The sequence below is a fragment of the Bos grunniens genome, chromosome 29 (assembly GCF_055505025.1).
Source record: "Bos grunniens cultivar Pamir isolate PY7600 chromosome 29, Bosgru_T2T1.0, whole genome shotgun sequence".
Lineage (NCBI taxonomy): Eukaryota > Metazoa > Chordata > Mammalia > Artiodactyla > Bovidae > Bos > Bos grunniens.
In genome coordinates, this window is record NC_141193.1 from 35,507,080 (window position 1) to 35,523,193 (window position 16,114).

Below are 16,114 nucleotides of genomic sequence, written 5' to 3' on the forward strand. Positions count from 1 at the left end.
ACATTTTCAAGATCACTGAGTCCAATTTCTCATTATAAGTAAAGCTACTTGAATAAGAACAAATAGCAACTCAGCAAGAGAACTCATGCACCAGACTCATGTCTTGATGGCTTGCCTTTTTTTGCCCCATCCCATCCTAAAACTACTCTTTTCTACTTAATGAGGTACACAAAGTCCAGGTAAGTATACCACCTTCTGAATAAACACAGTTATTAACACACATAACAGAAAATAAAACAAATTAACATATTCTACAAATATATTCTATGATATACTAGATATATATCTAATATATATACAATATATATAATATAATATCTACATTATATTTAATATATTTATGTATTATATTTAATTATATATATTATATCTATATAGATATTATATCTATAATATATATAGATAAGTATCTACCTCAAGTAGATATTTTTTAAAAATATTTCCATTTCAAAGATTTAGACAATTAGAGGAAACGAAAGGGTGTCAATTTCTGGGATATGTATATTTCTATATAGAGAAGAGTCTTTAATTATTTAAAACTCATGAAATCGCTCACCTTTTCAAGCTTGTCTATATGAGAAAGGCTCTTCCATTGCAAACACATATATTTTAAAATAGGTACAACTTCTTGGATTATATGCAGGACTGGCCTCAAAATCCTTAAAAAGATTTCTCCAAGCACTAGCAGCACTTACAAAATCCTAAACGCTGAAAACACTTATCTAATTCTCATGTGGAGTGAGACAAATGCTATGGGCCAATATGGCAGAGAATACCCCCCAGTGCTAACTCTGATATGTTAACTTACGAAATAACTTCCCTCATCTCCTTTCCTTCACTTGTTACTCTTCTTTTGGCAGCAGGTAGGGGGTGTAATGAATAATACCTTCCCCTTGAGTTTTATGAATGATTTAATTAGCAGACCTCCCATTTTCATTGAGTGCCAGGCACCAGGTTGGACACTAAGAACAAAGCTATGAACAGATGGGTGTGGCTCCTGCCTTTGTGGTCAAAGTGAAAAGTCGCTCAGTTGTGTCCAACTCTTTGTGACTCCGTGGACTGCAGCCTCCCAGGCTCCTCAGTCCATGGAATTTTCCAGGCAAGAGTACTGGAGTGGGTTGCCATTTCCTTCTCCAGGGGATCTTCCCAACTGAGGGACTGAACCTGGGTCTCCCACATTGCAGGCAGACACTTTACCCTCTAAGCCACCAGGGAAGCCTTTGTGGTAGTTACTGCCAACTTCCCGTAGAGGCAAACAATCATTGTGATCTTTAAGTCTTTGATTCTGGCTTCCTCTCCCTCATTGTCAGCAGACTTCCAAGAAAAAGGATGATTTAATAAGGGGAAAATGCCAGACTTATTTCAGGGTCTAGTCAGTTTACAATTCTCTCTTTAAGCCCACCTCCATGCCTACTCACTTTCATAGATTAGACTTGAAGCAGTCACTCTGATCAAAAAGAAAACCTTTCTGGCCACTACTGCTTGAAACAAGCACTATTATCTTGTGACTTGGAGTTTTTTCTCCAGCAGTTTGAAAGTTTGTTGTTCAGTTGCTCAGTCATATCTGACTCTTTGCAGCCTCATGGACTGCAGCACGCCAGGCTTCCCTGTCCTTCACCATCTCCCGGAGTTTGCTCAAACTCATGTCCATTGAGTCAGTGATGCCATCCAACAACCTCATCCTCTGTTGTCCCCTTCTCCTCCTGCCTTCAGTCTTTCCCAGCATCAGGTCTTTTCCAATGGGCTGGCACTTTGCATCAGGTGGCCAAAGTATTGGAGCTTCAGCATCAATCCTTCCAATGAATATCCAGGGTTGATTTCCTTGAGGATTGACTGGTTTGATCTCCAGTTTGAAAGTTGGACCCAGAGAATGAGATTTTTTTAGGTGGCTGGATTGTAATTTACACATTTGGAAGCTTGAAATGACCATGTCTTTTTCCCCTATGAAAAAGAGACCAAAGAAAGCCAGTCCTTAAAGGAGAAGAAAAAGGTGGCCGTGTAGGCAGAGGCAGAGATGGCGTGATGGAGGAAGTCCAGACAGCACTGTGAGCTTCTCTTCCCATCCTGACCTTGTTTTTTTTAAATTGATTGACTGATTTCAGGCCGTGCTGGGTCTTTGTTGCTCTGTGTTGGCTTCCTCTCCTCACAGTGAGCAGGGGCTACTCTCTAGTCCTGGTGCTCGGGTCTCCCATTGCGGTGGCCTCTCGTTGTGGACCGTGGACTCTAGGGACGCTGCTTCAGTAGTTGAGTCTCACAGGCTCTAGAGCACAGCCTCCGTAATTGTGGCACAGAGAACTTAGTTCCTCTGCAGCACTTGGGATCTTCCTGGACCAGGAATCGAATCCGTGTTCCCTAGTTGACAGGTGGATTCTTAACCACTGGACCACCAGGGATGTCCCTGACCTTCTTTTTCATGAGAGAAATTCTTTTCCTTATAATAAATCCCACTCTTTGCTTAAGCTACCACAGGCTGGTTTCTATAAAGTCAAGTGACCTAACTAATATGCTGGGGGTGGGGATGGAGATTAGGGTTGCTTCCTCAACAAACCCGAGTATAATGGTCTCACAGCAAGGATGACTCAGTAACTGTGGGAGACACTTCTGGGGAGTAGTTACAAGATGAAGGGGGAGTCATGTGCCAAAACACGATGTGTGAAAAGGAAACATCAAAATGAGAGATGATCAAAACTCAGCACTGCCAGAATTTGAGAGCTGACACAAAGAGCCTTCTTAATCATAGAGAAAAAGAGCCTTGGAGATGTAAATTTAAACAATGAAACAGAGGTGAGTTTTAAGTTTTAAGTTCACAATAGTTATTCAAAAGGCCTGGTTGAACACTGGTCTTGCATTTAAAGTAATGAGACTGATCGTTTTAACAGAAAGACCAGAATTTAAACATAAAAATCATCCCTGACTCATTTAAGTGGTCACCTAAAAAGGTGGAATTCTTATTCCCATAAAGCTGTGAAAGCCAATTCCAGAATGCAGGTTGTTTAGATCTCATGGTACACAGCTAGAGAGTGCTTTAGATGGAGCCCAGCTGGCTTCACAATTACCAGCTGTGTGACATCGGGGGGAGGCACAGAACCTCTATGGTCCTTAAGGTCTTTCATCTGAAAAATAGGGCAATGTATATGCAATTGAGAGGCCATGCTGCTGCTGCTGCTGCTGAGTTGCTTCAGTCATGTCCGACTCTGTGCGACCTCATAGATGGCAGCCCACCAGGCTCCCCCGTCCCTGGGATTCTCCAGGCAAGAACACTGGAGTGGGTTGCCATTTCCTTCTCCAATGCATGAAAGTGAAAAGTGAAAGTGAAGTCGCTCAGTCATGTCTGACTCTTAGCGACCCCATGGACTGTAGCCTACCAGGCTCCTCCATCCATGGGATTTTCCAGGCAAGAGTACTGGAGTGGGGTGCCATCGCCTTCTCCGTGAGAGGCCATAGCTGAGAATGAATGACATACAGTAAGCAGCAGAAGGCCTGGTGTATTATCTGTCCCTTGCTATGTTTGCTGTGTCTCTTTTCAGCTCTTGATGTGGCACTTATGTTTTTGGTCAAGCCAGAAGACATTTGGAAGAAAGACTAGTAAATACAGACAAGGTGAGAAATGGCGTTGGAAACAAGGTCAGACTGTCTCAGTTATTTATTTAATATCTACTGTTTGCTGGACCCGGGGCCAAACTATCAAGCAATGAAGCATATTAACTTACCTCATATTAACTTTACTGAACACAAATTTTGATTTTCTTAGTCTTAACTGACATTGCAAATGAGGACAAATCATTCAGTAGAACACAACCGCTTCACAAACATGGGGGCCCATGATTTCCTATGTGTGTGTTGCATGTTCCGAAACAGCTAAACAAATGAATAAGCCAACAGCTCCTCACCCAGCACACCGTGTCATTATGGTCTGGCTACTTGTTGCAAGGCCTGGATGCACTATAAGCTTACTGATGTTTTCTGCCTGATTAAATTCCCAATTCTGAGAGAACTGCCTGATCCACAATAGATGGTATAGGAAGGAAGGGAAAAATAGAAGGATGGAATGAGGGAGGAAAAGAAGGAAGAAAGCAAGGAATATATATATATATATATATAAAAGACTTCCCTGGTGGCTCAGATGTTAAAGCATCTGCCTACAATGCGGGAGACCTGCGTTTGATCCCTGGGTAGGGAAGATCCTCTGGAGAAGGAAATGGCACCCCACTCCAGTACTGTTGCCTGGAAAATCCCATGGATGGAAGAGCCTGGTAGGCTATAGTCTATGGGGTTGCAAAGAGTTGGACACGACTGAGCGACTTCACCTTACCTTACCTCACCTACATATATATATAAAAAATAAAGGGGCTTGGACTTGGATAATCTTCAGGGGCTTTCTACCATGACTGTGTTATGATTTTGCAAGTCTATTTCCAGTAGCAGAGGACTGTTTAGACTTCTACCCTGATGCCCCTACCAGGAAAATAACACAGACAGCCTTGTGCTTTTTATAACTCATCAGGAAGAGTCAAAACATTCTCCCAGGGAGCAAAATTCACATAGAAGCCCTAGTTGTGAGTTGGAGCAGAAAGGACAAGGTATCGTCTGCAGAGGTCCAGCTCTACTGACTGAAACATACAGATACAAACCCAGGATAGGAATAAACTCCTGGGAGGGAAAAGCCCATGGGCTGCACAGTGCTCAGGGCAAAGGCACCATCCAACCACCCCCAAATGTGAGTGAGCACACTCACGTCTTGGGCAGATCTAAGTCTGCAGTGAATAGGAGAGAGATGGGTGACGGATGTTCTAGGATTCTACTTTGCCACTGAGTCTTTGGGAGACAGTCTGATTCATTTACATACATACATTCAATTACTTATTCAGATAATGTTTACTGATCAGGAAGGCCAAGTTATATGAAAGTACTTGGGAAGAACCACCAACCTAGCCTTAGAATTTAGGGAGGTAATACCAAATGTTAGGAGGTAGCATTTCAGATGAGAGAATGGATAAGTATAAGCTGGTCAGCTGAAGAGTTGTTGGTGTTCAGTTGCTCAGTCATGTCCGACTCTTTGTGACCCCATAAGCTGAAGCACACCAGGTTTTACTGTCTTTCACTATCTCCTGGAGTTTTCTCAAACTCATGTCCACTGAGTTGATATTGCCATCCAATCATCTCATCCTCTGTCACACCCTTCCCCTCCTGTGCTCAATATTTCCAAGCATCAGGGTCTCTTCCAATGAATCGACTCTTTGTATCAGGTGGCCAAAGTATTGGAGCTTCAGGTTCAGCATCAGTCCTTCCAATGAATATTCAGGGTTGATTTCCTTTAGGACTGACTGGTTTGATCTTCTTGCAGTCCAAGGGACTCTAAAGAGTCCTCTCTAGCACCACAGTTCAAAAGCATCAATTCTTTTGATGTCCAAAAGCATTCAGCCTTCTTGATGGTCCAAGTCTCACATCCATACATGACTACTGGAAAAACCATAGCTTTGACTAGATGGACCTTTGTCAACAAAATGATGCCTCTGCTTTTTAATACACAGTCTAGGTTCGTCATGACCTTTCTTTCAAGGAGCAAGCATCTTTTAATTTCATGATTGCAGTCACCACAGTCATCCACAATGATTTTTTAGGCCAATAAAGTAAAATCTGTCATTGTTTCCACTTTTCCCCCATCTATTTGCCGTGAAGTGATGAGACTGGATGCTGCGATCTTAGTTTTTTTAATGTTGAGTTTTAAGCCAGTTTTTTCACTCTCCTCTCTCACCCTCATCAAGAGGCTCTTTAGTTCCTCTTCACTTTCTGCAATTAGAGTGTTCTTTCTGCATATCTGAGGTTATTGATATTAAGAGATAATTAGGAGGTAAGGATGTTATGTCTGTCTTTGGTTTACAGATGCTTCAGGTCATGTCTCCTCTGTGATGTGCTTCCCTCATTACAGGCCTGGGTGTAGACTAAGCGCTTCACAAAGCAGTCATCATCACGACATCAGTGCTGACATACTGTTGCTGCTTTTCAGTGTTGGCCAGCATCAGGCCTTTAGCCATGCTGTGGTGTTTGCTAGATACCACATGCAGCCTGGGGCTTATTTTTTATTCTTTAGCTTGTCAACACCCAAGGTCAGGGACTCTATCTGCTTCACTTCCTTGAAGCTATAAAACCACAGCAAGACTAATGTGACACAGTAGAGCAAAGAGTGACCTCAATTTTCCCACTGGTCTGAAGGCCCTGAGGTCAGCTCTTCTCAGGGATCAGGCTTTAACAGAGCGAGGGACCTCTGCACTTCGGCATCACCCCTGCCACATGCATGCCTCAGTTAAATGTGCAATTTTAAGAGAAATGAAATTGAGTTCAGAAAGTGGTTGCTGAGGCTGTGGGTATTTGATCCCGTTACTTGGGCATCTGTGGGTGGTAGAGATGCACAGTCTTGGACTCCAGGGCCATCAAGGTGATCTTGCAGTGACAGGGATTTTCATGACTGCCCTTGTCTGAGTTCTTCAAGGTCCAAAGTATGTACACTGATTGTTCTGCCTACGGTCTATTTCCACCTACTCCAAGGAGAATGTAAGCTCCATGTGGGGAGGAGATTTTTTTTTTTTCTGATCTGTTTTCATACTGTATCCTCAGGGGTTAGAACAGTACCTGGCACAGAATAGGTGCTCAATTAGTAGTAGCTGGATAATCAAATTAGCTGAATGAGCTTGGGGAAGATTATTTGAAATCCAGCTTCAGGTTGATTCATATTTCAAATGGGATTAATCATATATATCTTATACCTCTTTCAAGACTCTTTTAAAGGTAAAATGAAAACGGAAAGACCCTTAGTTGAATATTCAGTTGCCATCTTTTGTATTTTACCAACTTTACGGTATTGTAGCTGACCATCCATCCATCCATCCATCCACCCATCCATCATTTTAGTTTAGGACCTACTATGCACCTTTGTAGAGCATCTACTGTGATTCCAAACCAAGGATTGTTCCAGACGTGATGGTGACCATCTGGAATGTTTGCATCAGGACTGCAGTATGATGACCTATATCTTCTTTTTGTAAATGAGGAAATTGAGGCTTAGCAAGTTCACATGTATGGCAAGTGCCAGAGCAGAGATCCACACTCCATGTCTATCAAACTGGCTTTTGACTCCTGGCTCTTCTGCTTCCTCTCTTTGAGTTTTCTCCTCTGCCTGCTTCACAGGACACTGTGTACATGCCTGGCATGTACACAGTAAATGATGCAAAGCGCTTACATGGCACCACAGCAACTGCTGCAGTCACAGGTGTTCCCCCGGGACTCCCCCAGTGATGATCCTCATGGCAAATCACGTTCAGTGTTCTTTTTCCATTACCCTCCTGTCAGTCTTCATTTAAGGCCATTCCAGCAGAAGAACTGCTTGAGGTCGCAGACTCCCGCAGATCGCTGGTGTGCGCTGGCACCTGGGTGTCCTCTGAGCTTCAGAGATCCCTGCTCAGCTCTGTCTCCTCTCCAGTCCTGGGTGAACTCCTGCATTCAGATGCAGGCTGTCTCTGGGGAAAACTCCAGATGTTTCCTTATGGCCTCTCATCCAGCCCTTCCTACTTTCAGTTTAGTTCAGTCGCACAGTCGTGTCCAACTCTTTGTGACCCCATGAATCGCTGCATGCCAGGCCTCCCTGTCCATCACCAACTCCCGGAGTTCACTCAGACTCACGTCCATCGAGTCAGTGATGCCATCCAGCCATCTCATCCTCTGTCGTCCCCTCCTCCTCCTGCCCCCAATCCCTCCCAGCATCAGTCTTTCCCAATGAGTCAACTCTTCACATGAGGTGGCCAAAGTACTGCAGTTTCATCTTTAGCATCATTCCTTCCAAAGAAATCCCAGGGCTGATCTCCTTCAGAATGGACTGGTTGGATCTCCTTGCAGTCCAAGGGACTCTCAAGAGTCTTCTCCAACACCACAGTTCAAAAGCATCAATTCTTTAGCGCTCAGCCTTCTTCACAGTCCAACTCTCACATCCATACATGACCACAGGAAAAACCATAGCCTTGACTAGACAGACCTTTGTTGGCAAAGTAATGTCTCTGCTTTTGAATATGCTATCTAGGTTGGTCATAACTTTCCTTCCAAGGAGTAAGCGTCTTTTAATTTCATGGCTGCAGTCACCATCTGCAGTGATTTTTCCCCCAAAAGAGCCTTCTCTTCAAGAATCCATTCAGTAAACAAAATAATATTGGATAAGAATAGTAAAAGTAGTGTCCTGTGTATCGTGTTATACAAAGCTTAGAAAGCAGTATTAAACCCAACAAAGAATACCAGTGTTTCATCGGCCCCTATTAAATGTGGCATTTGGGGGTAGCTTCATACAACATCAGGTATGAACCTTGTTTGTTAGGTAAGAAGGCCTTTTGGTAAACACAGGCCCCAATCCAACTCAGCTGTTCTGGAGAAATTAACCTGCTGTGAGGACCGTGCCTTGGACAGAGAGACACGCCCCCCTGGAAACTGGTTTTTTTCTTGTTTGGTTTCTGTTTCATCATGGCAAGGAGGAGAAGGCTGCTCTCTGAACATTGCAGCAGCTAGCTCCATACTCACATCCCAGGGGAGCAGAGGGTTGGGAAATCAGTTCCTGGATACCTGCAGTGAGCCGAACAAAGGAAAAGGTGTTTCATCTGTATCACACAGGATTCATTTTCACGGCTCTGCGAGGCACATGATCCTCTTCTGTAGGTGTGTCTTCTGAAGCTCAGAGACCCAACATCATTTGTCCCCATCACACAGGACGACAACTGGAAACTGAACCCGAGTCTCTCTGACTCTAAAACTGGCACTCTTTCCACCCCACACCCCCATACTTAGAACTGCTCGTTTTTACTTCGGTCCCTTATATTATTTGTGTGTATGGCTTTTAGCCTCTTTTGACAGTGAAAAGAGTATCTTCCTTTTTCTCTTTATTTTTCATCTTCTCCTCTAGTTCCTAGTGTATTACAAATGCTCAATACACCCTGCTTTTAAAACATATATGGACACGTTTTGCTTTCATTATTTACTATTAACTCCGTGCCCCAGACATGAGAATCAGACTTATTCATCTTACATCTTTTCTGTTGGCTTTATTGTGGCCATCCATGCTTAGAACTGTCTGGGAGATTTCGCCCTTGAAAAAAAGTGGAGCTTTTTATTCTTTTAGTTATGAGGGTACAATAACAATCTCCAAACTAATAATGTTTTGATTTTTTTTCTTAGTTGCCTTTTTTGAACTTCTATTACTTATATAAAAATGGCAAACTGCCTTCTTTATTGCTTCAAATTACTTCTGTTAAAATATTTCTCTGCCGCCAAGTTTCAACCTGAAACCAATGTTTGTATCTAAGTCACATATAGGAATGAAGGATATGTTTGGGTACCTTTCTCCGGCTTTCGTTTTCAGCACTTTAATCCAAAGTTTCCTCTGTGGTAAAACTATTTGTCTGTTAACATTTAAAGACACTGAGATAAGAGTACTTCTTTCCAATGATTACATCTGGAAGAGCTTGACCCTGCCTCTCTTTGGTTGAGTTCTGGTGGAAGCTAAAGAAAAAGAAGAGAAGCAAGACTGTGCTGTACTCATTAGAACAAGAGGTCTGTTGATATGCAGGGCTCTGAGATCAATGGTTTTGCTCACAATTCAATGCTCTGGTCACTCAAGACAGAAATCATCCTCAAGAAACAGAAATATGCATTAGAGACAAAATGGCGACCTCAAAGAGATAACCAATCTATCATATTTGCCAGCAGAAATAAAAAAATTCTTAGCTGCTAATGACTCCTTCTTTCTAGTCTGTGCTGGGAGGGAACATGTCTGAGGGGGAACCAATTTCTTGGAGCATGCTCAGTTCAGTTCAGTTCAGTTCAGTCGCTCAGTCATGTCCGACTCTTTGCAACCCTGTGAATCTCAGCACGCCAGGCCTCCCTGTCCATTACCAACTCCCGGAGTTCACTGAGACTCACGTCCATCGAGTCAGTGATGCCATCCAGCCATCTCATCCTCTGTCGTCCCCTCCTCCTCCTGCTCCCAATCCCTCCCAGCATCAGAGTCTTTTCCAATGAGTCAACTCTTCCCACGAGGTGGCCAAAGTACTGGAGTTTCAGCTTTAGCATTATTCCTTCCAAAGAAATCCCAGGGCTGATCTTCAGAATGGACTGGTTGGATCTCCTTGCAGTCCAAGGGACTCTCAAGAGTCTTCTCCAACACCACATTTCAAAAGCATCAATTCTTTGGCACTCAGCCTTCTTCACAGTCCAACTCTCACATCCATACGTGACCACTGGAAAAACCATAGCATGACTAGACAGACCTTTGTTGGCAAAGTAATGTCTCTGCTTTTGAATATGCTATCTAGGTTGGTCATAACTTTCCTTCCAAGGAGTAAGTGTCTTTTAATTTCATGGCTGCAGTCACCATCTGCAGTGATTTTGGAGCCCCCAAAAATAAAGTCTGACACTGTTTCCACTGTTTCCCCATCTATTTCCCATGAAGTGATGGGACCTGATGCCATGATCTTCATTTTCTGAATGTTGAGCTTTAAGCCAACTTCTTCATGCTCCACTTTCACTTTCATCAAGAGGCTTTTGAGTTCCTCTTCACTTTCTGCCATAAGGGTGGTGTCATATTCATATCTGAGGTTATTGATATTTCTCCTGGCAATCTTGATTCCAGCTTGTGTTTCTTCCAGTCCAGCATTTCTCATGATGTACTCTGTATATAAGTTAAATAAGCAAGGTGACAATATACAGCCTTGACGTACTCCTTTTCCTATTTGGAACCAGTCTATTGTTCTATATCCAGTTCTAACTGTTGCTTCCTGACCTGCATATAAATTTCTCAAGAGGCAGATCAGGTGGTCTGGTATTCCCATCTCTTTCAGAATTTTCCCCAGTTTATTGTGATCCACATAGTCAAAGGCTTTGGCGTAGTCAATAAAGCAGAAATAGATGTTTTTCTGGAACTCTCTTCCTTTTTCCATGATCCAGAGGATGTTGGCAATTTGATCTCTGGTTCCTCTGCCTTTTCTAAAACCAGCTTGAACATCTGGAAGTTCACGGTTCACATATTGCTGAAGCCTGGCTTAGAGAATTTTGAGCATTACTTTACCAGCATGTGAGATGAGTGCAATTGTGTGGTAGTTTGAGCATTCTTTGGCATTGCCTTTCTTTGAGATTGGAATGAAAACTGACCTTTTCCAGTCCTGTGGCCACTGCTGAGTTTTCCAAATTGGCTGGCATATTGAGTGAAGCACTTTCACAGCATCATCTTTCAGATTTGAAATAGCCCCATTGGAATTCCATCACCTCCACTAGCTTTGTTCATAGTGATGCTTTCTAAGGCCCACTTGACTTCACATTCCAGGATGTCTGGCTCTAGGTCAGTGATCACAACATTGTGATTATCTGGGTCATGAAGCTCTTTTTTGTACAGTTCTTCTGTGTATTCTTGCCACCTCTTCTTAATATCTCCTGCTTCTGTTAGGTCCATATCATTTCTGTCCTTTATCGAGCCCTTCTTTGCATGAAATATTCCCTTGGTATCTCTAATTTTCTTGAAGAGATCTCTAGTCTTTCCCATTCTGTTGTTTTCCTCTATTTCTTTGCATTGATCATTGAGGAAGGCTTTCTTATCTCTTCTTGCTATTTGTTGGAACTCTGCATTCAGATGCTTATATCTTTCCTTTTCTCCTTTGCTTTTCGCTTCTCTTCTTTTCACAGCTATTTGTAAGGCCTCCCCAAACAGCCATTTTGCTTTTTTGCATTTCTTTTCCATAGGGATGGTCTTGATCCCTGTCTCCTATACAGTGTCACAAACCTCATTCCATAGTCCATCAGGCACTCTATTGATCAGATCTAGGCCCTTAAATGTATTTCTCACTTCCACTGTATAATCATAAGGGATTTGATTTAGGTCATACCTGAATGGTCTAGTGGTTTTCCCTACTTTCTTCAATTTCAGTCTGAATTTGGCAATAAGGAGTTCATGATCTGAGCCACAGTCAGCTCCTGGTCTTGTTTTTGCTGACTGTATAGAGCTTCTCCATCTTTGGCTGCAAAGAATATAATCAATCTGATTTCGGTGTTGACCATCTGGTGATGTCCATGTGTAGAGTCTTCTCTTGTGTTGTTGGAAGAGGGTGTTTGTTATGACCAGTGCATTTTCTTGGCAAAACTCTATTAGTCTTTGCCCTGCTTCATTCCATATTCCAAGGCCAAATTTGCCTGTTACTCCTGGTGTTTCTTGACTTCCTACTTTTGCATTCCAGTCCCCTATACGGAAAAGGACATTTTTTTTGGTTGTTAGTTCTAAAAGGCCTTGTAGGTCTTCATAGGACCATTCAACTTCAGCTTCTTCAGTGCTACCCCCTTCCAACTTTGGAAAGCAACAGGGAATCACAGTGGGATCCAAAGAAGGAAACTAGAGCATCTAGTTCTGCCTCTAGGTTGTATATTGAAGAAGTATTCATGCTTAGTCACTCAATTGTGTTCAACATTTTGTGACCCCCATGGACTACAGCCCACTTGGCTCCTCTGTCCATGGAACTTTCCAGGCAAGAATACTGGAGAGAGTTGCCATTTCCTCCTCCAGAGGATCTTCCCAATCCAGAGACTGAATCCCTGTCTCCTGTGTCTCCTGCATTGGCAGGCAGGTTCTCTACCACTGAGCCAGCTGGGAAGCCCAAACAAGCATTAGATTTCCTATCCTCCCCTCCTTCAAAAGAGCTTCCTGAGATGGCGTGTGGGATAGGGCCCGGGGCACAGATCTCACGGGGAGTTGTACTTTCTTCAGGCATATTCAGAAACCAAGCATGGCGCAGACAGTGGCTGGATGGGAATGCGATCTCAGCTACCTTTCCTTTGGACACCACAGCTAACAACTTGATTTCTCTGTCCCTTGGTTTCTCCATTTATAACAAAGGGGTACGTATTGTTGTTTCCTGATAAATGAATCGGGACAGATGACAGATGTGAAGTTGCTTTGATAAGGCTGCACCAATCTGGAGTCAAACTGCTGGGGTTTGGATCCTACCTCCACCATTTACTTGTTTCACCATTTACCAGTGTGGCCCTGGAAAACTTCCTTCACCTCTCTGTGCTTTGCCTTCCTCGCTTGTCAAGGGCATATGGCGTTCTTGTGAGAATTAGATGAGTTCATAGATATAAAGCACTTGGAAGTCTGTGTGGCATGCAGTAAACCTCCATTTTTAGCTCTATCCTTGTATAAGTCCAGGGTAGGTCAATAGCATATCCTAAGCTGCCACTGCCTGTGACCCAGGGATATTCAAGACTTAAATGGGACAATAATGTGTTTTCTATTATTAGAAACATGAGTTATGGATTTATGCATTCTATCAGCAAACATTTTTATAAGCATCAACTATGCCAGGCATTGAGCTGGATACAGACACCTGGGGCACATGTGCTCTGCCCACAAGGAATTCCGAGTCCAGAGGGACAGACCAATGGACAAGCCAGAATCATGATAGCCTGGGAGTTCCTGGCTATAGGAGCATAGTGGAGAAAGCACTGAATTCAGCTGTTCAGTCTGGAAAGATTTCAGAGGAGGCACAATGTTTGTTGAACAGTGGCCTGGAGCTCCTGGGAAACTGCACTGCAGGCAAGAAGGAGAGCAGATACAGAGGCCTAGAAGTGGAAAAAAGCATGGGGTGTGTGTGTGTGTGTGTGTGTGTGTGTGTGTGACAGAGAGCATGTGCATGAGAATGGGGAAGACAAGGAAAAGGGGCTAGGATGGCAAAGAGACCCCTGTGGTCACTCCATCTCCAGACAGGTTCTCTTTGGGGATCTCAGACTCCCCAGGTTCTTGGAAGGTGGGGTGGGCAAAAGAGGTGATTCTCTCCTTCTTCCCCTGCCTTCCATCAGACACACCTCTGATCCTCACTTTCCATCTCTTCCCATCCTCCTCTATATTATCCACACTGAGCTTCATCCAGTCTCTGGAGTGTCGTGGAGCTTCCTGGCCCAGGGTCTTTGCACCCTGTCTGCACTGCTCTCTCTGTTTTCTATCTTTTCAGCTAGTTTGCTTCCACTCAACCCTCAGATGTCTCCTGGATATAGTGTCCTTTTAGGAGCAGGAACCCTTCCTCTGGGCTTCCATGGCCCCCTCCCTTACCTGTCCTAGCGTTTATCTTTGGGCTTTACTGCTCTATTCTTAGCCTCCAGCATGCAGCCTGCCACATAACAGGTAACTTAGTGAATATTTGTTTAATGACTACAATGAAGGAGCAAGGGATTCTCCTTATAGACTTCCTTTACTATTTCTCCTTCCTTCCTGGCCAAACGCAATTGATCACCAAGCTTTGTTCTTCTGGATGTCCCTCTCCTGTCTCGCCACTTGTCTTCTCTTGCCTGGATCACTGCTAGAACCTCCTCCTATCTCAGAAGTTATCCCTGCTACTGGATCCTATAATTTCCCATTTAGAATCCATCTGCGGCTCCTACTGCCCCATATTAACATTCAGCATTCTTGGTTAGCAGTCACAGCCCTTCTAGTTACATTATACAGGTCTCCATGTTTGTCTAAAATAGCCTCTGAGGTCGTCAAGGGCTTGTCCTATATCTCCTGATAGCTAATTCCCAGCAGGGTATCTGGAACACAATTTTTGTTCAGTCAATATTTGTCTAAAGAGTAAATCAGACTCATATGAATCTAGTGTGGCAAGATGATTTTGTGTTTGGCTAAAAAGCTCTTCAGCAGGGCACTTTGTTTCAAGGGAAATGTCCCAACGAGGAAATGAGAGTTAAATTCAGCACAGCTGACTGCTTAACAATGCCATTCGAGGACATAAATGAAATTAACTTCTCTTGTCACATTTACTAACAGGGCTGGTGAGCAGGTGCTCAGGGAGGCCGTCTGCCATGGTTACAGAGAAAGATCCCACAATGGAAACCACCCACAGTAAACCCAAGGTATGCTGAACTCCTAAGTTTCATTCATTGCCAATTAGATGGTGTTAATGACTTTTTCTTTGGGGATGGAACTTTTCTCTCCATTTCCTTTCTTCTATGCCTTTCTCCTGCACTACCCTCCACCCCTGCCCCAATTCTTTTGCAGAAGATGTGGTCTTGGTAAGCAACTTAACAAAATCAGTTACTTTTTTTGAAAATCACCCCCTTCCTCAGATTTTTCTTGTAACAATTAGTAATGTCATTGTTATCAGTGGTGGTGGTAATGAGAATACGAGCAGCTAACATCTATCTGTTGCATAACTCCATGCCAAGCACTGGCCTGAGTACTTCTGCTGAGAATTTATAGAGATCGCCACTCAAATGAAAGAAGTAACTCCAAGCCCCTTATTTCTTAGCATGGTGCTTGCTGCAGCTGCTGCTAAGTCACTTCAGTTGTGTCTGACTCTGTGTGGCCCCATAGACGGCAGCCCAACAGGCTCCTCCATCCCTGGGATTCTCCAAGCAAGAACACTGGAGTGGGTTGCCATTTCCTTCTCCAATGCATGAAAGTGAAAAGTGAAAGTGAAGTCGCTCAGTCGTGTCTGACTTTTCGCGATCCCATGGACTGCAGTCTACCAGGCTCCTCCGTCCATGGGATTTTCCAGGTAAGAGTACTGGAGTGGGGTGCCATCTCTTAGCACAGTATAAATTCTCAAGAAATGTTAATCATTATTATAAAGTTATCATATAATCCTAACAGCTCATTTCTTTCTTTTTTTTTTTTGCTAATTTCTGATGTCAGTGTAACTTTTATATTTTCTTCTGTGGTTTAGTAGATGAGGAGTCTGAGGCTTTCAGAAGGTAGTAATATTTAAGCGTGAACTTGGGGTCCACACCCAAGATGACTGTCCAAAGGCCATGCGATATAACAGATGTAAAGCACTCTGTGAAACACAGGGCTGTGTACACGCTAGCTGCTATCATACAAGGAGGTTAAGTAGGTAAGAGGGCAGGGGAAATAAATGGGGACACAGTTTTCATAGCTCAGAGGAATTGTGTGTTTGCAGATGCGTGCACACAAGTCTAGAGAATTTTTTGAAGATAATTTAAGGACCCAAAAGGCTCCTTTCTTTAGGATAGGTAGCTTCTGAAATGATTGACAAGCCAAGTTTTCAGGCTTCCATCTAGGCTCGTGAGGCTACTCCAGAGCAACGGT